At 42.2% G+C, this 21,354-nt stretch overlaps 1 protein-coding gene and 19 non-coding genes across 20 annotated transcripts in view; 11 read left to right on the top strand and 9 right to left on the bottom strand.

The window, feature by feature from the left end:
• Positions 1-21,354, top strand: part of LOC144941235 (F-box only protein 4-like) — a 59,255-nt gene that overhangs the window by 1,792 nt on the left and 36,109 nt on the right. The window lies entirely within an intron of this gene.
• On the top strand, positions 751-822 carry TRNAQ-CUG (transfer RNA glutamine (anticodon CUG)). Its single transcript has one exon. It is a non-coding gene; the product is annotated as a tRNA-Gln (tRNA).
• Positions 1,711-1,782, top strand: TRNAQ-UUG (transfer RNA glutamine (anticodon UUG)). Its single transcript has one exon. It is a non-coding gene; the product is annotated as a tRNA-Gln (tRNA).
• TRNAQ-CUG (transfer RNA glutamine (anticodon CUG)) lies at positions 2,468-2,539 on the top strand. Its single transcript has one exon. It is a non-coding gene; the product is annotated as a tRNA-Gln (tRNA).
• TRNAQ-CUG (transfer RNA glutamine (anticodon CUG)) lies at positions 3,232-3,303 on the top strand. The gene has a single exon. It is a non-coding gene; the product is annotated as a tRNA-Gln (tRNA).
• Positions 4,550-4,621, top strand: TRNAQ-CUG (transfer RNA glutamine (anticodon CUG)). The gene has a single exon. It is a non-coding gene; the product is annotated as a tRNA-Gln (tRNA).
• Positions 5,625-5,696, top strand: TRNAQ-UUG (transfer RNA glutamine (anticodon UUG)). Its single transcript has one exon. It is a non-coding gene; the product is annotated as a tRNA-Gln (tRNA).
• TRNAQ-UUG (transfer RNA glutamine (anticodon UUG)) lies at positions 6,374-6,445 on the bottom strand. The gene has a single exon. It is a non-coding gene; the product is annotated as a tRNA-Gln (tRNA).
• On the top strand, positions 6,916-6,987 carry TRNAQ-CUG (transfer RNA glutamine (anticodon CUG)). The gene has a single exon. It is a non-coding gene; the product is annotated as a tRNA-Gln (tRNA).
• TRNAQ-CUG (transfer RNA glutamine (anticodon CUG)) lies at positions 7,577-7,648 on the bottom strand. Its single transcript has one exon. It is a non-coding gene; the product is annotated as a tRNA-Gln (tRNA).
• Positions 8,624-8,695, bottom strand: TRNAQ-CUG (transfer RNA glutamine (anticodon CUG)). The gene has a single exon. It is a non-coding gene; the product is annotated as a tRNA-Gln (tRNA).
• On the top strand, positions 9,084-9,155 carry TRNAQ-UUG (transfer RNA glutamine (anticodon UUG)). Its single transcript has one exon. It is a non-coding gene; the product is annotated as a tRNA-Gln (tRNA).
• TRNAQ-CUG (transfer RNA glutamine (anticodon CUG)) lies at positions 9,746-9,817 on the bottom strand. The gene has a single exon. It is a non-coding gene; the product is annotated as a tRNA-Gln (tRNA).
• Positions 10,792-10,863, bottom strand: TRNAQ-CUG (transfer RNA glutamine (anticodon CUG)). Its single transcript has one exon. It is a non-coding gene; the product is annotated as a tRNA-Gln (tRNA).
• On the top strand, positions 11,252-11,323 carry TRNAQ-UUG (transfer RNA glutamine (anticodon UUG)). The gene has a single exon. It is a non-coding gene; the product is annotated as a tRNA-Gln (tRNA).
• On the bottom strand, positions 11,914-11,985 carry TRNAQ-CUG (transfer RNA glutamine (anticodon CUG)). The gene has a single exon. It is a non-coding gene; the product is annotated as a tRNA-Gln (tRNA).
• On the bottom strand, positions 12,960-13,031 carry TRNAQ-CUG (transfer RNA glutamine (anticodon CUG)). Its single transcript has one exon. It is a non-coding gene; the product is annotated as a tRNA-Gln (tRNA).
• TRNAQ-UUG (transfer RNA glutamine (anticodon UUG)) lies at positions 13,420-13,491 on the top strand. The gene has a single exon. It is a non-coding gene; the product is annotated as a tRNA-Gln (tRNA).
• On the bottom strand, positions 14,156-14,227 carry TRNAQ-CUG (transfer RNA glutamine (anticodon CUG)). Its single transcript has one exon. It is a non-coding gene; the product is annotated as a tRNA-Gln (tRNA).
• TRNAQ-UUG (transfer RNA glutamine (anticodon UUG)) lies at positions 20,342-20,413 on the bottom strand. Its single transcript has one exon. It is a non-coding gene; the product is annotated as a tRNA-Gln (tRNA).

The raw sequence follows: 21,354 nt of genomic DNA, 5'->3' as shown, positions 1-21,354 counted from the left end.
TGATGCTGATGATGATGACATTACAATTGTGAAGGTGGCCAGGAGGAGGGTGGTCTTGAATCTAAACGTGCTGAGGATTTGAGTGTTCGAGAGGGCGTTCAGCGTGTAGATGGAGCCGTGAAATGTGCTCGCGTTGCAGGTGTCGGCTGTGTGGATTGTTCCACCCGAACTGGATCGTTATTGATCCTGGAGCTATAAAGCTTTTTTTTTCTTCTCACAGATGTCCAGGACGGTCATAGCGATGGTTTTAGGGGAGGCCTTCATCCAGCAGTGGATAACATCGGATTACTTATTATGTGACTAAAGTTAGAAAAGGATTTCCATTCACTGATTTAATAAAATTATGTAGGCGGCAGGCGTCACGCACGTTTCATCACGGGTGTAAACAAAGGTGACGTCATTCGTGTAACCCTGGGTGATGTAATCGTTTACCTGATTACTGATACGTCAATCTAAACTCTTGCGATGACGTCACGTGCTTGTGCTTAAACACACGGGCAGGTTTGTGACGTCACTTGGTTGTTGCAATGACGTAATTTGTAACATCCGGGTCACCGCTAGCACGTCGCCGATGACGTGGTGGTTGAGCCTCTTTAACAAAGGCGACGAGGAAACGCGCTGGTTAGATAGACTTTAATTTGGTTTTAAAAGACCTGGCAGAGTTCTAAATTAATAAAAGTCGTTGTATGGAAGACGCGAGTGCGCATAGCATAGGCTACTTAAGGCTGCGTGAAGGTGTCAGGGCGTACCGGTTCCATGGTGTAATGGTTAGCACTCAGGACTCTGAATCCTGCGATCCGAGTTCAAATCTCGGTGGGACCTTCCGGTAATTTTTCTTTATTTTATTTTTCGGCAAGTTGCGATATTTTTGCCACGTTTTCAGAAGAGGAAAAAAATATTTTTCATGTTGATGTAAATTGGAATAATTTGAGTTGAGAGTGGTGCTTTTTGTTCACGATTTAATTAGGGGACATCCATTTAGTCCGCAAAAACTGTAAAAACTTGACCCCCCCCCCTCCCTATACGTACGCGTACTTTTTACACCCCCCCCCACCTGCGTATGTTCGCTTGACCCCCCCCTCCCCCCAGAATCCTATAGAACGGCCCATATTTAATCCACGCAGAAACGATCAAGGATTAATAATATAGACGTGTTTAAGCAAACAGATAGTCCTCCGCCGGACTATCTAACTCAATTGTGGGCCAATGTAGACAAATTATTATCGAGGCTTCACCCCCCCCCCCTCCGTTTTCTATGCGTACATTGTCAGTAGACCCCCCCCCATACACAAGCTACGCATTTGGGTTAACCCTCCTACCCTCCCCTCCCCCCTCCATGCGTACGAACTGAATGGATGGTCCCTTGCTGGCCTGTGGATGTATTTTTTCGTGGTGAATAGATCGCATGTGCTAAGGTGGCCACGAGAGGGCAGCACAGCCAATGTGTTTTGATTCAAGTGTTGACCTTTGAGTGTTTTATACTCTTAGGTTTTTTCGGTAAAGTCACGTAGGTAAAAAAATAATAAATGAAAATAAATCAATTGCTTTATAAAATAATAATAAATATTAATAAATCAATTGATTTTGTTTCATTTATTATTATTTCAGTATTTTTTCCCTACGTGAATTTACCGAAAACTACCTAAGAGTATGAATCCTTGCAGTCAGAACCAGGCTCATTACGTGCGTAATGAGCCTGGTGCAGAAGTTGGTTCCATGGTGTAATGGTTAGCACTCAGGACTTTGAATCCTGCGATCCGAGTTCAAATCTCGGTGGAACCAAGCCATGTTCGAAACTTTTTTTTTAGTTTTATCAATAATTGGAATCACGAGTTCTGAGCTATTATTTCAACTGAATATGATTAAGCTTTTTGGTTATTTCGGTAAAGTCATGGAGGTAGAAATAAAACAAAATAAATCACGACGTTTCGATAGAAACACAAGCCATCGTCTTCAGGTGAGGCAGCAGACATCGTGCTGCTGGCAGCAGACATCGCGGCAATCGCGATTTTCACCTGAACTCGATCGCTTGTGTTGCTATCGAAACGTCGTGATTTATTTTATTATATTTATACCTACGTGACTTTACCGAAAGAACCAAAGGGTATGAATACTTGCAGTCACGAAAGCTTCAAATCTAGAATTTGAGTGTTTCTCCATATCCATACGTCGTGGTGCTTCCGTCTGACTTTCCAAACACTCAATAATCGACAACAAAAAAACGCAATACATTTGTCAATACCACTGTTGCCTTCAATAAATAATTGGCGACGTTTCGGGCAATGGCCCTTCTTCACAGCCTGAAACGTCGCCTGATTTTAATTTGAAGGCCATCGCCAAATAATGTACAATACACAATTAAAGAGTTCACCAAGCGTCCCAATGCAAAATACAGAATCATGATTCGTAACGAGCGAAGTGAATCCATGGTGGTGTTGATCGTGGTAATCCGTGCCACAAGTGTGTTGGTTCCATGGTGTAATGGTTAGCACTCAGGACTCTGAATCCTGCGATCCGAGTTCAAATCTCGGTGGGACCTTGGAGTAATTTCTTTTATGGTAAGTTGCAATTCTTTACTCAACAATCGTAATAGAAATTGAGTTTCGTGCTTGCTTTGGAGTCGTTCTCTTCTCGGGGGAGCAAATACTGTGCGTGTTACAAGTTCAAATAATTATTGAATGTTTAAAGATGGCCAGCATTTGCACGTTTAAATATGGCCAGGAGATGTCAGTACAGCGATGCATCGAGTCTATTGTGCTCCAGCAATGAGAGTTCTGTGAGTGTATAATTCCAGCAGCATTGATTCATAACAAACAAACTCTGGACCGGTTTCAACATGGTGTCTCCATCGGCAAAGTCATGCATAAATCAATACTGAACTGATGAGGCAGTCCAGAGTTTACGTGTACTTAAAGCTGCTGAAATATATCCGATGGGTTAAGTAAGAAAGTTTCATTTTTTCACGTGGTATTTATATTCCCCACAAAGGCTAAATAATAAATAAATATTATTTTATTTCTATTTCTATTATTATTTTTATTATTTATTTTTAACTACGTGACTTTACCGAAATAACCTAAGAGTATGAATCCTTGCAGTCACGAAAGCTTAAAATCTAGAATTAATTATTTATCCCCATACGAAAAGTATTACCACGTTAATGAATGGATTCCGTCGAGTTTGATGGCTCACACACACTGGGGTTGGCTTATCGGCCCAGCAATGTGTGGCGGTTCCATGGTGTAATGGTTAGCACTCAGGACTCTGAATCCTGCGATCCGAGTTCAAATCTCGGTGGGACCTTGAGGAATATGATTTTTTTGATTTGTGTAAGTTTTAATTCTTAATTCAATAATCCGAATAGAAATTGAGTATCGTGCCGCATGTGCTCTCTAATTAGTTATTTGGAAAAGTTGTTACCCTTTTCTGTATACTGTAATTGTATATTTCGTAGCCATGCGGTGGTGGCTACGCACACCGATAATATAATCCAGCACTGTGGGGGCCGCGAGTGTGGTGATGTTGCGAAACTCAGTATCAGAATCTTCATTTAGACTGTAGGAATCCGATGAGCGATGAAGCTCCTTTTCACAGATGTCCAAATATCCGTGGGCATCGAGGTACCATAATCCAAGAGAAGTCGGTACAGCAAATGTTGGACACTCCACCCCTTCCATCTGTACGGTTATCGAGTGTTGCCCCCTCGCACGCGTGGATTTTCTCCGAGTGGTCGGGTTTCCTTTCAAGATGTAAAACACTCGTGAATTTTGCCGATAACACCTTAACATGTCGAGGACCGCAGAGCCGAGTGCGGGGATTTGGCATCGGTGCACCACGTGGCTACCTGGAGTTCCTCCTCGCGCTTGGTTAGAGTCGTTCTCTCTCTTCTCCTCGGGTGAGCGAAGACTGCGCTCGTTACAATTTTAACGTGTTAAGATGGCCAGAAAATGGTTGTACAGCAATGCATTGCATCGACTGTATTGAGTGGTTTCTCTCAGTAGAGTACCGTACAATCGTCTATCAATGGGGTTATTTGAACCGCCAGTTAAATCAAGTAAACGGATTAACGGTGAAATATTCCAATGCAGGAGCCTGATGAGAATCTTAACACAGTACCCGGCAATATATCCTCCAAGATGAAGGTTTTTCATATGCAACCCATCGGCCTAACGGCCTTCTTGGGGTGTACGCGTGCAGCAGCTTTGTTCAAAACACGCAAACTCGGCTTTCAACATCGATCAGTGTCCTCCATCAGCAAAGTCATGCTGAAATCAATACTCGACTGGTCAACCGGCCTGGAGTTTGCTTGTACTGAAGCAATGCTGCTTAAACGATACAGTCCCACAAGTCCGTTGGACCGAGGGGTTGTGTGAGAATATGTGCAATGTTTACAGATATATGAAGGAGACCTATTGTCTGCTTATCTATTTGGTATTTATATTCTGGATAACGGCCCCAGATCAAGTGAGTCACCGTGTCAATGGAAAGTTGCCGTTTCGAGTTTGATTGAACACACACGGGTTGACTGATCAGCTTGGGCCTGCGTGGAGGTTCCATGGTGTAATGGTTAGCACTCAGGACTCTGAATCCTGCGATCCGAGTTCAAATCTCGGTGGGACCTGCGATTAATATTTTTTTTTTGCTAGTTGTGATTCTTGACAAATAATAGCTGGATAAATTGGCGCAGTCGTTGGAAATTGAGGCTCACGCTTGTTTGGCTTGTTGAATCCGTTTTTGGTCAACATTCGTTTCCTGTGCCGTATACGGATGTGCAGTGAATATATTGCACTTGTTAAGGTGACCAGCAGAGGGCAGCACTACAATGGGTTGAATCCAAACGGTGCTGAGCTTTGAGCATTCTCCCCGAACTCGTCTGGCTTCATGTCACTGGCCAAACACTTCTGTAAGACTTGGTGAGGCTCTCCTAGGAAAAAAGTGAAGTATTGTATTAACTAAAAGGCTGTGATGTTAACAGTGTCCAGTATATGTAATGCATACAGGTTGTGTGGTGGTTCTATGGTGTCATGGCTAGCATTCAGGACTTTGAGAGAAAAAAAGAGAGTTTAACACGCACGTTATTCACACATTTGGTAATGTTTTATGATTGTGTAAACGTATGACCAGGAGGCAGTACATCCATAAATTAAAACGAAGTGTGCTAGCTCAGGTTTGAGTTCCCGAGAACATGTGCACAAGAGATGGAGTCATTAAATAATCACGAATTCAGGCGCTAAATGGATAGTTGCTCCACAATGGATTGTTTCTTCACCCGATGTGAATTTGCGGCAATGTGCGGATATCTTCATCCAGCGGTGAATAGATCGTGGCCGCTGACGGTGGAGGTTTTGTTGTTGTTAATCACTGACCAACATGCAGAGCTTAAGCCCTCCAAGGAGTGAGTGCAGTAAAGACTTTGATTTGTCTGAAGGCCGTTAACGTGGCACTTTTCAGGGCGTTAAAGGCGGACTAGAAAACCGGCACACTTGCCCTACTAACTTCATAATCTCTTAACAGCAACCACTCATCCTTTAAAAAAGTTGGAAGCAGCATTATTGTTTTAATTATTTCATACAATTGATTGAACCCACTCTCGTGTTGACTGTGTAACAAGTTTGCTGTGTGAAGGTTCAATGGTGTAATGGTTAGCACTCAGGACTTTGAATCCTGCGATCCGAGTTCAAATCTCGGTGGAACCTCGTGTATTTTTGTGTTGCAATAAATACGTCTCCATATGTCGAGTTCAATCAATGTATTCGTTCTTATTTGAAAAGTTAAATTTCTTTGGGTCTAGGAATTTTTCGTGAAATTCATCTTGCTCTTACAAGAGCTGATTTCAATGCTACAGCTCTATGGAAGACATCGTTATCTCCTTTAGTTTTCACTGCATAATTATCAGTCTCTACCACGCATATAATAGGATTTATTTTTCAATAAGATTTACTTTAAACCTCAACAAATGCAAATCATTTAGCACCTACGGACGAGACTTCCAGGTGCAGCTCTTATGCAGAAAGCATAATTAGAACGATTTTTCTGTGATTTTTCTCTTATCTATTAGGGAGGGTGGATAATATGTTTTTTTGAGGTTGTGTATTTGAGGAGTTTCAATGTAATTTTACTACAAGTCAATTAGCCGTTTACAAAATGTATTGTTTTATCTTTCCAAAGTCTGTATTGCCCTTGGTTCGAGAGATTTGGAGTTCCGAATAATATTTTTAAAATGCATATATTTACCCAGGCTCTACCGAGATTTGAACGCAGAACGCAAGAGTCCTGAGTGACAACCATTACACCATTGAACCCGCCACAGCTCAGTTCACAATTCTTTAACTCGACATGCGGAAACGTATTTATTGCAAGACAAAAAGACACTTGGTTCCACCGAGATTTGAACTCGGATCGCAGGATTCAAAGTCCTGAGTGCTAACCATTACACCATGGAACCTTCACACGGTAAACTTGTTACACAGTCAACACGAGAGTGGGTTCAATCAATTGTATTAAATCATTAATACAATAATTCTGCTTCCAACTTTTTTAAGAATGAGTGGTTGCTGTTTAGAGATTATGAAGTTAGTAGGGCAAGTGTGCCGGTTATAATGGTTATTAGCACTCAGGACTCTGAATCCTGTGAACTAAGTTCACGTCTCGTTTGTAACCTCGCCATGTTTAAAAACATTTTGTTGTTGTAGTTTTGTCATTAAGATCACGAGATGTGAGTTTTAATATGACTTCAGGATCTAAGGCAGCCTGACTGTTGAGTCAACAGTGAGTGCTGTGCTCCCAAAATCACTCCACATGACAACCACTAAATCTGCAATCACTGATCTGATTTTGCCCATATCCCCTCTGTAATTTGGCTCTATTTGCCTTCACTTTTTATCAATTCTGTGTAATGAGCACATGTCATCAGTTGGTTCCATGGTGTAATGGTTAGCACTCAGGACTCTGAATCCTGTGATCCGAGTTCAAATCTCGGTGGAACCTGTGGATGCATTTTTTTAAATTTGCTTTAAAATAAATTATTGGGGAGAGAAAAACAGGGTTTAACACGCACATTGTTCACACATTTGGTAATGTTTTATGATTGTGTAAACGTATGACCAGGAGGCAGTACATCCATAAAACACGTTCCTTCTGAGTGGGCAGGTAGGAACTTGGTTGGACAGCGCATTCGTGACACAACAGAGAGGTCGCGATCACGTGACGCACTTCAACCAATCAGGGAGTGTACATGTTTGGGAGGGGCTATGCACGACAGACAAATAATCCCTGGTGGGCAGTGTGGAACTGTTGTTCCTACCTGTATTAAATCGAAGTGTGCTGGCTCAGGTTTGAGTGCCTGAGAACATGTGCATCAGAGATGGAGTCATACAGGTAGGAACAACAGTTCCACTCTGCCCACCAGGGATTATTTGTCTGTCTGTCTGTCGTGCATAGCCCCTCCCAAACATGTACGCTCCCGGATTGGTTGAACCAAGTTCCTACCTGCCCACTCCGAAGGAACGCGTTAACTCAGAACTCAAGATTTTTATTGTAACAAAAGTACAATATAAATATTCGTAAAATTATGGGAAGGTCCCACCGAGATTTGAACTCGGATCACAGGATTCAGAGTCCTGAGTGCTAACCATTACACCATGGAACCGCCACGCATTGCTGGGCCGATAAGCCAACCCCAGTGTGTGTGAGCCATCAAACTCGAAGGAATCCATTCATTAACGTGGTAATACTTTTCATATGGGGATAAATAATTAGACTCTTAGGTTTTTTCGGTAAAGTCACGTAGATACAAATAAATAATAAAAATATTTTTTTCGGTAAAGTCGCGTAGATAAAAATAAAGAAAAATATGTATTTTTAATCTACGTGACTTTACCGAAAAAAACTTAAGAGTATGAATACTTGCAGTCACGAAAGCTTCAAATCTAGGATAAATAATTAGCCTCTTTGTGGAGAATATAAATACCACGTGAAAAAATGAAACTATTTCTTACATAATCTTCAGGTTATTTCAGCAGCATTAAGTACACTCATACTCTGGACTGCCTCATCAATTCAGTATTGATTTAAACATGACTTTGCTGATGGAGACACCGTGTTGAAACCGGTCCAGAGTTTGTTGGTTATGAATCAATGCTGCTGAAATTATGCACTCACAGAACTCTATTGAACCATGGACTGCATAAGATACAGGTACGTTTTTCTTGGAGGATATTTCCCGAGTACTTTGTTAAGATTCTCAGCAGGGATATTTCACCGTGAATCTGTTTCCATTATTCAGCTCGGTGGACATGATACATTGCTTACTTTAGTCAAACTATTGTTGAGTGTTCAAAGTGTCCAACAAGTGAGAGGAAACAAGACGATTGTTCCGTACTTAGAAAAAACTACTCATTGCTGGAGCACAATAGACTCGATGCATCGCTGTACTGACATCTCCTGGCCATATTTAAACGTGCAAATGCTGTCCATCTTTAAACATTCAATAATTATTTGAACTTGTAACACGCACAGTATTTGCTCACCCGAGAAGAAAACGACTCCAAAGCAGTTACGAAACTCAATTTCTATTACGATTATTGAATGAAGAATTGCAACTTACCAAAAAAAAAGTACCCACAGGTCCCACCGAGATTTGAACTCGGATCGCAGGATTCAGAGTCCTGAGTGCTAACCATTACACCATGGAACCAACTGATGAAATAGGCTCATTACACAATTGAGAATTGAGAAAAAGTGAAGGCCAATAGAGCCAGATACACAGTCAGGCTGCCTTAGATCCTGAAGTCATGTTACAACTCACATCTCGTGATCTTAATGACAAAACTACAACAACAAAATGTTTTTTAAACATGGCGAGGTTACAACCGATATATGAACTTAGTTCACAAGATTCAGTCCTGAGTGCTAATAACCATTCCACTCTGGAACCGGCACACTTTCCTTACTAACTTCATAATCTCTGAACAGCAACCACTCATTCTTAAAAAAAGTTGGAAGCAGCATTATTGTATTAATGATTTAATTCAATTGGTTGAACCCACTCTCGTGTTGACTGTGTAACAAGTTTGCCGTGTGAAGGTTCCATGGTGTAATGGTTAGCACTCAGGACTTTGAATCCTGCGATCCGAGTTCAAATCTCGGTGGAACCTGAGGATGTATTTTTTAAATATTTGCTTTTAAATCAATTATTGGGGAGAGAAAAACAGGGTTTAACACGCACATTGTTCACACATTTGGTAATGTTTTATGATTGTGTAAATGTATGACCAGGAGGCAGTACATCCATAAAACACGTTCCTTCTGAGTGGGCAGGTAGGAACTTGGTTGGACAGCGCATTCGTGACACAACAGAGAGCTCGCGATCACGTGACGCACTTCAACCAATCAGGGAGTGTACATGTTTGGGAGGGGCTATGCACGACAGACAAATAATCCCTGGTGGGCAGTGTGGAACTGTTGTTCCTACCTGTATTAAATCGAAGTGTGCTGGCTCAGGTTTGAGTGCCTGAGAACATGTGCATCAGAGATGGAGTCATACAGGTAGGAACAACAGTTCCACTCTGCCCACCAGGGATTATTTGTCTGTCTGTCTGTCGTGCATAGCCCCTCCCAAACATGTACGCTCCCGGATTGGTTGAACCAAGTTCCTACCTGCCCACTCCGAAGGAACGCGTTAACTCAGAACTCAAGATTTTTATTGTAACAAAAGTACAATATAAATATTCGTAAAATTATGGGAAGGTCCCACCGAGATTTGAACTCGGATCACAGGATTCAGAGTCCTGAGTGCTAACCATTACACCATGGAACCGCCACGCATTGCTGGGCCGATAAGCCAACCCCAGTGTGTGTGAGCCATCAAACTCGAAGGAATCCATTCATTAACGTGGTAATACTTTTCATATGGGGATAAATAATTAGACTCTTAGGTTTTTTCGGTAAAGTCACGTAGATACAAATAAATAATAAAAATATTTTTTTCGGTAAAGTCGCGTAGATAAAAATAAAGAAAAATATGTATTTTTAATCTACGTGACTTTACTGAAAAAACTTAAGAGTATGAATACTTGCAGCCACGAAAGCTTCAAATCTAGGATAAATAATTAGCCTCTTTGTGGAGAATATAAATACCACGTGAAAAAATGAAACTATTTCATACATAATCCTCCGGTTATTTCAGCAGCATTAAGTACATGCAAACTCTGGACTGCCTCATCAGTTCAGTATTGATTTAAACATGACTTTGCTGATGGAGACACCGTGTTGAAACCGGTCCAGAGTTTGTTGGTTATGAATCAATGCTGCTGAAATTATACACTCACAGAACTCTATTGAACCATGGACTGCATAAGATACAGGTACGTTTTTCTTGGAGGATATTTCCCGAGTACTTTGTTAAGATTCTCAGCAGGGATATTTCACCGTGAATCTGTTTCCATTATTCAGCTCGGTGGACATGATACATTGCTTACTTTAGTCAAACTATTGTTGAGTGTTCAAAGTGTCCAACAAGTGAGAGGAAACAAGACGATTGTTCCGTACTTAGAAAAAACTACTCATTGCTGGAGCACAATAGACTCGATGCATCGCTGTACTGACATCTCCTGGCCATATTTAAACGTGCAAATGCTGTCCATCTTTAAACATTCAATAATTATTTGAACTTGTAACACGCACAGTATTTGCTCACCCGAGAAGAAAACGACTCCAAAGCAGTTACGAAACTCAATTTCTATTACGATTATTGAATGAAGAATTGCAACTTACCAAAAAAAAAGTACCCACAGGTCCCACCGAGATTTGAACTCGGATCGCAGGATTCAGAGTCCTGAGTGCTAACCATTACACCATGGAACCAACTGATGAAATAGGCTCATTACACAATTGAGAATTGAGAAAAAGTGAAGGCCAATAGAGCCAGATACACAGTCAGGCTGCCTTAGATCCTGAAGTCATGTTACAACTCACATCTCGTGATCTTAATGACAAAACTACAACAACAAAATGTTTTTTAAACATGGCGAGGTTACAACCGATATATGAACTTAGTTCACAAGATTCAGTCCTGAGTGCTAATAACCATTCCACTCTGGAACCGGCACACTTTCCTTACTAACTTCATAATCTCTGAACAGCAACCACTCATTCTTAAAAAAAGTTGGAAGCAGCATTATTGTATTAATGATTTAATTCAATTGGTTGAACCCACTCTCGTGTTGACTGTGTAACAAGTTTGCACTGTGAAGGTTCCATGGTGTAATGGTTAGCACTCAGGACTTTGAATCCTGCGATCCGAGTTCAAATCTCGGTGGAACCTGAGGATGTATTTTTTAAATATTTGCTTTTAAATCAATTATTGGGGAGAGAAAAACAGGGTTTAACACGCACATTGTTCACACATTTGGTAATGTTTTATGATTGTGTAAACGTATGACCAGGAGGCAGTACATCCATAAAACACGTTCCTTCTGAGTGGGCAGGTAGGAACTTGGTTGGACAGCGCATTCGTGACACAACAGAGAGCTCGCGATCACGTGACGCACTTCAACCAATCAGGGAGTGTACATGTTTGGGAGGGGCTATGCACGACAGACAAATAATCCCTGGTGGGCAGTGTGGAACTGTTGTTCCTACCTGTATTAAATCGAAGTGTGCTGGCTCAGGTTTGAGTGCCTGAGAACATGTGCATCAGAGATGGAGTCATACAGGTAGGAACAACAGTTCCACTCTGCCCACCAGGGATTATTTGTCTGTCTGTCTGTCGTGCATAGCCCCTCCCAAACATGTACGCTCCCGGATTGGTTGAACCAAGTTCCTACCTGCCCACTCCGAAGGAACGCGTTAACTCAGAACTCAAGATTTTTATTGTAAGAAAAGTAAAATATAAATATTCGTAAAATTATGGGAAGGTCCCACCGAGATTTGAACTCGGATCACAGGATTCAGAGTCCTGAGTGCTAACCATTACACCATGGAACCGCCACGCATTGCTGGGCCGATAAGCCAACCCCAGTGTGTGTGAGCCATCAAACTCGAAGGAATCCATTCATTAACGTGGTAATACTTTTCATATGGGGATAAATAATTAGACTCTTAGGTTTTTTCGGTAAAGTCACGTAGATACAAATAAATAATAAAAATATTTTTTTCGGTAAAGTCGCGTAGATAAAAATAAAGAAAAATATGTATTTTTAATCTACGTGACTTTACTGAAAAAACTTAAGAGTATGAATACTTGCAGCCACGAAAGCTTCAAATCTAGGATAAATAATTAGCCTCTTTGTGGAGAATATAAATACCACGTGAAAAAATGAAACTATTTCATACATAATCCTCCGGTTATTTCAGCAGCATTAAGTACATGCAAACTCTGGACTGCCTCATCAGTTCAGTATTGATTTAAACATGACTTTGCTGATGGAGACACCGTGTTGAAACCGGTCCAGAGTTTGTTGGTTATGAATCAATGCTGCTGAAATTATACACTCACAGAACTCTATTGAACCATGGACTGCATAAGATACAGGTACGTTTTTCTTGGAGGATATTTCCCGAGTACTTTGTTAAGATTCTCAGCAGGGATATTTCAACGTGAATCTGTTTCCATTATTCAGCTCGGTGGACATGATACATTGCTTACTTTAGTCAAACTATTGTTGAGTGTTCAAAGTGTCCAACAAGTGAGAGGAAACAAGACGATTGTTCCGTACTTAGAAAAAACTACTCATTGCTGGAGCACAATAGACTCGATGCATCGCTGTACTGACATCTCCTGGCCATATTTAAACGTGCAAATGCTGTCCATCTTTAAACATTCAATAATTATTTGAACTTGTAACACGCACAGTATTTGCTCACCCGAGAAGAAAACGACTCCAAAGCAGTTACGAAACTCAATTTCTATTACGATTATTGAATGAAGAATTGCAACTTACCAAAAAAAAAGTACCCACAGGTCCCACCGAGATTTGAACTCGGATCGCAGGATTCAGAGTCCTGAGTGCTAACCATTACACCATGGAACCAACTGATGAAATAGGCTCATTACACAATTGAGAATTGAGAAAAAGTGAAGGCCAATAGAGCCAGATACACAGTCAGGCTGCCTTAGATCCTGAAGTCATGTTACAAGTCACATCTCGTGATCTTAATGACAAAACTACAACAACAAAATGTTTTTTAAACATGGCGAGGTTACAACCGATATATGAACTTAGTTCACAAGATTCAGTCCTGAGTGCTAATAACCATTCCACTCTGGAACCGGCACACTTTCCCTACTAACTTCATAATCTCTTAACAGCAACCACTCATTCTTTAAAAAAGTTGGAAGCAGCATTATTGTATTAATGATTTAATTCAATTGGTTGAACCCACTCTCGTGTTGACTGTGTAACAAGTTTGCCGTGTGAAGGTTCCATGGTGTAATGGTTAGCACTCAGGACTTTGAATCCTGCGATCCGAGTTCAAATCTCGGTGGAACCTGAGGATGTATTGTTTTAATATTTGCTTTTAAATCAATTATTGGGGAGAGAAAAACAGGGTTTAACACGCACATTGTTCACACATTTGGTAATGTTTTATGATTGTGTAAACGTATGACCAGGAGGCAGTACATCCATAAAACACGTTCCTTCGGAGTGGGCAGGTAGGAACTTGGTTGGACAGCGCATTCGTACACGACAGAGAGCTCGCGGTCACGTGACGCACTTCAACCAATCCGGGAGCGTACATGTTTGGGAGGGGCTATGCACGACAGACAAATAATCCCTGGTGGGCAGTGTGGAACTGTTGTTCCTGCCTGTATTAAATCGAAGTGTGCTGGCTCAGGTTTGAGTGCCCAAGAACATGTGCACCAGAGATGGAGTCATACAGGTAGGAACAACAGTTCCACACTGCCCACCAGGAATTATTTGTCTGTCTGCCGTGCATTGCCCCGCCCAAACACGTACACTCTCGGATTGGTTGAAGTGCGTCACGTGACCGCGAGCCAGCAGCCAACCAGAGGTGCGCCCCTCCCAAACATGTACGCTCCCGGATTGGTTGAACCAAGTTCCTACCTGCCCACTCCGAAGGAACGCGTTAACTCAGAACTCAATATTTTAATTGTAACAAAAGTACAATATAAATATTCGTAAAAATTATGGGAAGGTCCCACCGAGATTTGAACTCGGATCGCAGGATTCAGAGTCCTGAGTGCTAACCATTACACCATGGAACCAACTGATTAACTGGGCTCATTACACAAGTGAGAATTGAGAAAAAGTGAAGGCAAATCGAGCCAGATACACAGTCAGGCTGCCTTCGATCCTGAAATTATGTTAAAACTCACATCTCGTGATTTTTATTACAAAACTACAACAACAAATGATTTTAAACATGGCGAGGTTACAACCGATATATGAACTTAGTTCACAAGATTCAGTCCTGAGTGCTAATAACCATTCCACTCTGGAACCGGCACACTTTCCCTACTAACTTCATAATCTCTTAACAGCAACCACTCATTCTTTAAAAAAGTTAGAAGCAACATTATTGTATTAATGATTTAATTCAATTGGTTGAACCCACTCTCGTGTTGACTGTGTAACACGTTTACCGTGTGAAGGTTCCATGGTGTAATGGTGAGCACTCAGGACTTTGAATCCTTCGATCCGCGTTCAGATCTCGGTGGAACCTGTGGATGCATTTTTTATATTTGCTTTTAAATCAATTATTGGGGATAGAAAAACAGGGTTTAACACGCACAATGTTCACACATTTGATAATGTTTTATGATTGTGTAAACGTATGACCAGGAGGCAGTACATCCATAAAACACGTTCCTTCGGAGTGGGCAGGTAGGAACTTGGTTGGACAGCGCATTCGTACACGACAGAGAGCTCGCGGTCACGTGACGCACTTCAACCATTCTAGATTTGAAGCTTTCGTGACTGCAAGGAATCATATTCTTAGGTTTTTTCCGGTAAAGTCACGTAGGTAAAACATCAAAATTAATGAAAATAAAATAAAATAAAACAAAAATCACGACGTTTCGGAGGCAACACAAGTCTCCGTCATCAGGTGGGACCATCACAGCCGAATTAGCTGCATCAAGTGAGGCAATGATTCAAGATGTAATCCCTTATAAGCAAGTTGAAGGGGGGAGGAGAGGGGGGGGGGAGCTCATCAGAATGTGGTAGCCAATGAATGGAACGTATCGGGAGGGAGGGGAGCGGGGCTCAAAGACAGCACGGAGTGCTAAGTACAACGCATCGGGAGGGGGGGGGGGGCAAAAAAAAGGACGACGGCTTGGACGCGGTTGCTGCTGCACACGCCAACACAATGGACAGAGAGGGGGAGGGGGGGCCTGATACACATGATAGACAAAAGAACGAAAATGCCCATGTTTATACCAATGCTGGCTGAACAATGAAGAGAGTACTGTTAAAAAATAACTGGGGATGTTAACACTCGGTAAAGTAAAGTAAAATAGTGCCTGTCAGATAGGATGGTCCAAAAAAGTGTAATTAAGTCTTTTTTGCGTGGTTGATAACATCTTTCCAATGATTACTAAGTTTGTACCCATCATCACGGTTGAAATTATGTCTGTGTTTGTATATTTGTATGGCTTCGTGTACAAACCTTTGATGGTAGCCGGGAGGTTTGCAGAGAACCTTGGTCTCGGAAAAGACAATTTCATGAGAGCCCACCGAGTTGTAGCAATGATCGGCAACGGCAGAAGAATCAGTTCTGCCGTGTTTCAGATCTGACTTGTGCTCGCGGACACGATCAGAAACATGACGTTTCGTTTCTCCAATGTAGCAATCACCACAAATGCAACTCAATTTGTAGACTCCAGGATACTGTAAGTCAGGAACGACATCCTTCACAGATGGAATCAGATCACGGATTTTATGCACTGTACTGAATCGGACTTGGATCTTATGTTTGTTTAGAATTTTGGAGATCTTTTTGGTCACGCCTGCTATGTATGGTAACATGATGGTTTTGGTCGGAGTTTCATGTGGCTGTTTCTGTGTGGTGGGAGAGACAGCTTGGCGGATAGTACGGTCAGAGTATCCGTTCATCCTGAGGGCCCGATGTACATGTCTTAATTCACCGGTCAGGTGGTGTTTGTCAGAAATGCCATGGGCTCTGTGGTATAGCGTTTTGATGAGAGAATTCTTTTGAGATGGGTGGTGGTGGGAATCCGGTTTCAAGTAGGAATCTGTGTGGGTAGCTTTCCTGTAGACAGAATGTCCCAAGGATCCGTCAGGCCTCCTCTCAAACAGAATATCCAAGAATGGTAGTTTACCGTCTTTCTCCACTTCCATGGTGAATCTGATGGATGGGTGTCTAGAATTGATGTGGTCCAAGAAGTGGTTCAATGCTGGGAGGCCATGTGGCCAGATGACGAAAGTGTCATCCACATACCTCTTCCACAGGGAAGGACGCAGGGTGGATGTCTGGATGGCGTCTGATTCAAACTTTTCCATGAACATGTTGGCTATAACTGGTGACAAAGGGGAGCCCATAGGGGTACCCTCATTCTGTTTGTAGAAGGTGCCATTCCAGGTAAAATAGGTGTTGGTGAGGCAATGCCTAACCAGCGCAGGTGCATCAGAATTCAATCCATGTTGGACTAAGTCCTCAATTATTGTTAGGGTGTCCGGTACTGGGACTTTGGTAAACAAAGATACTACATCAAAGCTGACGAGGATGTCATCAGGAGATATTACCATGTCCTTAACCATAGAGACTAATTGGGTTGAGTTGAGTACTGCCGATGAGGTCTTGCCTGTGAAAGGGAGCAGAGTATCTGATAGAAAACGGGCTAGTTTGTACGTAGGAGAGTTTATCGTCGACACAATGGGTCGTAGCGGGGTGCCTTCCTTATGGATTTTGGGAAGACCATAGAGTCTGGGAGGTCTTGCCGCCGATGGTTTTAGAGAGGGACGTTTGCTTGGTTCGATTAGGGAAGTCGAACTCGTGATGATACTGTTGGTTTTCGTCGTTAGGCTTTTAGTGGGATCGTTTTTAATTTTGGAGTAACTCCCATCATTAAGAAGGTCCAGGATTTTGTTGTTGTATGAATCTTTATCCATGATGACCGTGGCATTGCCCTTGTCTACCGAGAGGATGACTATATCATCTCTCTTTTTTAGGTCCGTGAGTTCAGAGCGTTCGTTTTTGCTGATGTTACTAGTGGGTTTCTTAGCATTCTTAAGAATAGTAGCTATTTCAGCTCTTGCTACATCCGCATGGATGTGTCCTATGCCTCTGAGGGCTACATCAATCTGAGAAATCATATCCTCTACTGGTATATATTTAGGGGTGACGGCGAAATTTAGTCCTTTGGCCAGTACCGTTTTTAGAGTGTCAGAAATTGGGATGTTACTCTGATTAATCATGGTCTTGTTAACATCCAGCTTTGCGATGTGTGGCTCTGGTTTCTTCTTAGATAGGAGGTTGAATTTAGAAATCAGGTTAGCTTTGCATTTGGCTGACATTGAGTCAGCAGAAGCAGAAGTCATGTTATCAACGTGGTTCCAATCAGAAGGTGACATTTTTTGTGTTAACATTAAATGTGTTTGTAAGAGAGTCTTGTCTAAATTATCGAGTTCAGATCGGAGTAACCTTATTCTCTCCGAGATTAGTGATAGGCTAGCTTTAAATAAGATCTGTTTAGAGTTCGGTGAGGACACAGCAGCGGATGTGAGTGTGAAAGCGATGGGTATTACCTTGTTATCTCGGCATCTCTTGAGGAAGGCCAGCGTCTCGAGAAGCTGTGACTTCTTGTCTCGTTGTCTGTTAAAAACTCTAACAGATAGGTGGAATTCCTCCCCGTAGAGGGCATTAATTCTAGATTTGAAGCTGTCATGACTGCAAGGAATCATATTCTTAGGTTTTTTCGGTAAAGTCACGTAGGTAAAACATCAAAATTAATGAAAATAAAATAAAACAAAAATCACGACGTTTCGGAGGCAACACAAGTCTCCGTCATCAGGTGGGACCGTCACAGCCGAATTAGCTGCATCAAGTGAGGCAATGATTCAAGATGTAATTCCTTATAAGCAAGTTGAAGGGGGGAGAAGAGGGGGGGGGGAGCTCATCAGAATGTGGTAGCCAATGAATGGAACGTATCGGGAGGGAGGGGGGCGGGGCTCAAAGACAGCACGGAGTGCTAAGTACAACGCATCGGGAGGGGGAGGGGGGGGCGGGGCCAAAAAAAGGACGACGGCTTGGACGCGGTTGCTGCTGCACACGCCAACACAATGGACAGAGAGGGGGAGGGGAGGCCTGATACACATGATAGACAAAAGAACGAAAATGCCCATGTTTATACCAATGCTGGCTGAACAATGAAGAGAGTACTGTTAAAAAATAACTGGGGATGTTAACACTCGGTAAAGTAAAGTAAAATAGTGCCTGTCAGATAAGATGGTCCAAAAAGTGTAAATTAGTCTTTTTTGCGTGGTTGATAACATCTTTCCAATGATTACTAAGTTTGTACCCATCATCACAGTTGAAATTATGTCTGTGTTTGTATATTTGTATGGCTTCGTGTACAAACCTTTGATGGTAGCCGGGAGGTTTGCAGAGAACCTGATCGTGTCCGCGAGCACAAGTCAGATCTGAAACACGGCAGAACTGATTCTTCTGCCGTTGCCAATCATTGCTACAACTCGGTGGGCTCTCATGAAATTGTCTTTTCCGAGACCAAGGTTCACTGCAGACCTCCCAGACTCTATGGTCTTCCCAAAATCCATAAGGAAGGCACCCCGCTACGACCCATTGTGTCGACGATAAACTCTCCTACGTACAAACTAGCCCGTTTTCTATCAGATACTCTACTCCCTTTCACAGGCAAGACTTAATTACACTTTTTTGGATCATCTTATCTGACAGGCACTATTTTACTTTACTTTACCGAGTGTTAACATCCCCAGTTATTTTTTAACAGTACTCTCTTCATTGTTCAGCCAGCATTGGTATAAACATGGGCATTTTCGTTCTTTTGTCTATCATGTGTATCAGGCCTCCCCTCCCCCTCTCTGTCCATTGTGTTGGCGTGTGCAGCAGCAACCGCGTCCAAGCCGTCGTCCTTTTTTTTGGCCCCCCCCCCCTCCCGATGCGTTGTACTTAGCACTCCGTGCTGTCTTTGAGCCCCGCTCCCCTCCCTCCCGATACGTTCCATTCATTGGCTACCACATTCTGATGAGCTCCCCCCCCTCTCCTCCCCCCTTCAACTTGCTTATAAGGGATTACATCTTGAATCATTGCCTCACTTGATGCAGCTAATTCGGCTGTGACGGTCCCACCTGATGACGGAGACTTGTGTTGCCTCCGAAACGTCGTGATTTTTGTTTTATTTTATTTTATTTTCATTAATTTTGATGTTTTACCTACGTGACTTTACCGAAAAAACCTAAGAATATGATTCCTTGCAGTCACGAAAGCTTCAAATCTAGAATTAATGCCCTCTACGGGGAGGAATTCCACCTATCTGTTAGAGTTTTTAACATACAACGAGACAAGAAGTCACAGCTTCTCGAGACGCTGGCCTTCCTCAAGAGATGCCGAGATAACAAGGTAATACCCATCGCTTTCACACTCACATCCGCTGCTGTGTCCTCACCGAACTCTAAACAGATCTTATTTAAAGCTAGCCTATCACTAATCTCGGAGAGAATAAGGTTACTCCGATCTGAACTCGATAATTTAGACAAGACTCTCTTACAAACACATTTAATGTTAACACAAAAATGTCACCTTCTGATTGGAACCACGTTGATAACATGACTTCTGCTTCTGCTGACTCAATGTCAGCCAAATGCAAAGCTAACCTGATTTCTAAATTCAACCTCCTATCTAAGAAGAAACCAGAGCCACACATCGCAAAGCTGGATGTTAACAAGACCATGATTAATCAGAGTAACATCCCAATTTCTGACACTCTAAAAACGGTACTGGCCAAAGGACTAAATTTCGCCGTCACCCCTAAATATATACCAGTAGAGGATATGATTTCTCAGATTGATGTAGCCCTCAGAGGCATAGGACACATCCATGCGGATGTAGCAAGAGCTGAAATAGCTACTATTCTTAAGAATGCTAAGAAACCCACTAGTAACATCAGCAAAAACGAACGCTCTGAACTCGCGGACCTAAAAAAGAGAGATGATATAGTCATCCTCTCGGTAGACAAGGGCAATGCCACGGTCATCATGGATAAAGATTCATACAACAACAAAATCCTGGACCTTCTTAATGATGGGAGTTACTCCAAAATTAAAAACGATCCCACTAAAAGCCTAACGACGATATATTTATTGCAACAAAAAAATACACGTGGTTCCACCGAGATTTGAACTCGGATCGCAGGATTCAAAGTCCTGAGTGCTAATCATTACACCATGGAACCGTCACACGGAAGTCTTGTTACACAGTCAACACGAGAGTGGGTTCAATCAATTGTATTAAATCATTAATACAATAATGCAGATTCACAATGGAAGTCGAAAAAGATGGCAAGCTACCCTTTTTGGATGTCCTAATCAAAAGGAGACCTGATGGTTCAATGAGCCACTCTGTCTACAGGAAATCCACCCATACGGACGCTTATCTAAAACCGGATTCCCACCACCATCCATCCCAGAAGAATTCCCTCATCAAGACTCTATATCATAGAGCCCAATGCATATCCGACCATGAACACATTTCCAGTGAACTCAAACACATACGCCAAGCTCTTAAGGCTAATGGTTACTCCGACTACACAATCCGCAAAGCCATCTCTCCAACCATCAAGAAGGATCCTGTTGAGGAGCCTTTCAAGACCATCACCTTACCTTACATTGCTGGGGTCACAAAAAAGATCTCCAAAATCCTGATTAAACACAAGATCCAGGTCCGATTCAACACAGTACATAAAATCCGTGATCTGGTACCGTCTGTAAAAGATGTGGTTCCAGACATACAGCACCCTGGTGTCTACAAACTAAGTTGCCTCTGTGGTAGCAGTTACATTGGACAAACCAAACGACATGTCTCGGACCGCATCCGTGAACATAAAGCTGACCTGAAACACGGTAGGACAAACACCTCAGCCGTGGCAGATCACTGTTACAACTCAGTGGGCTCACATGACATTGACTTCTCCAAGACAGAGGTTCTCTGCAAGCCACCTGGCTATCATGAGAGATTCGTTCATGAGGCGATCCACATATACAAACACAGAGACAATTTTAATCGAGAAGATGGATTCTGGCTTAGCAATCATTGGAAGGACGTAATAAACCATTTTGATACACATTAGGGTAGGTAGAATAATACATAGTGTTATGTTGAAATGTGGTTTATTGC

This window comes from Lampetra fluviatilis, chromosome 24 (assembly GCF_964198595.1).
Source record: "Lampetra fluviatilis chromosome 24, kcLamFluv1.1, whole genome shotgun sequence".
Classification (NCBI taxonomy): Eukaryota; Metazoa; Chordata; class Hyperoartia; order Petromyzontiformes; family Petromyzontidae; genus Lampetra; species Lampetra fluviatilis.
The sequence above is the reverse complement of the archived record's forward strand: the minus strand, read 5'-3'. Positions and strand labels throughout refer to the sequence as shown.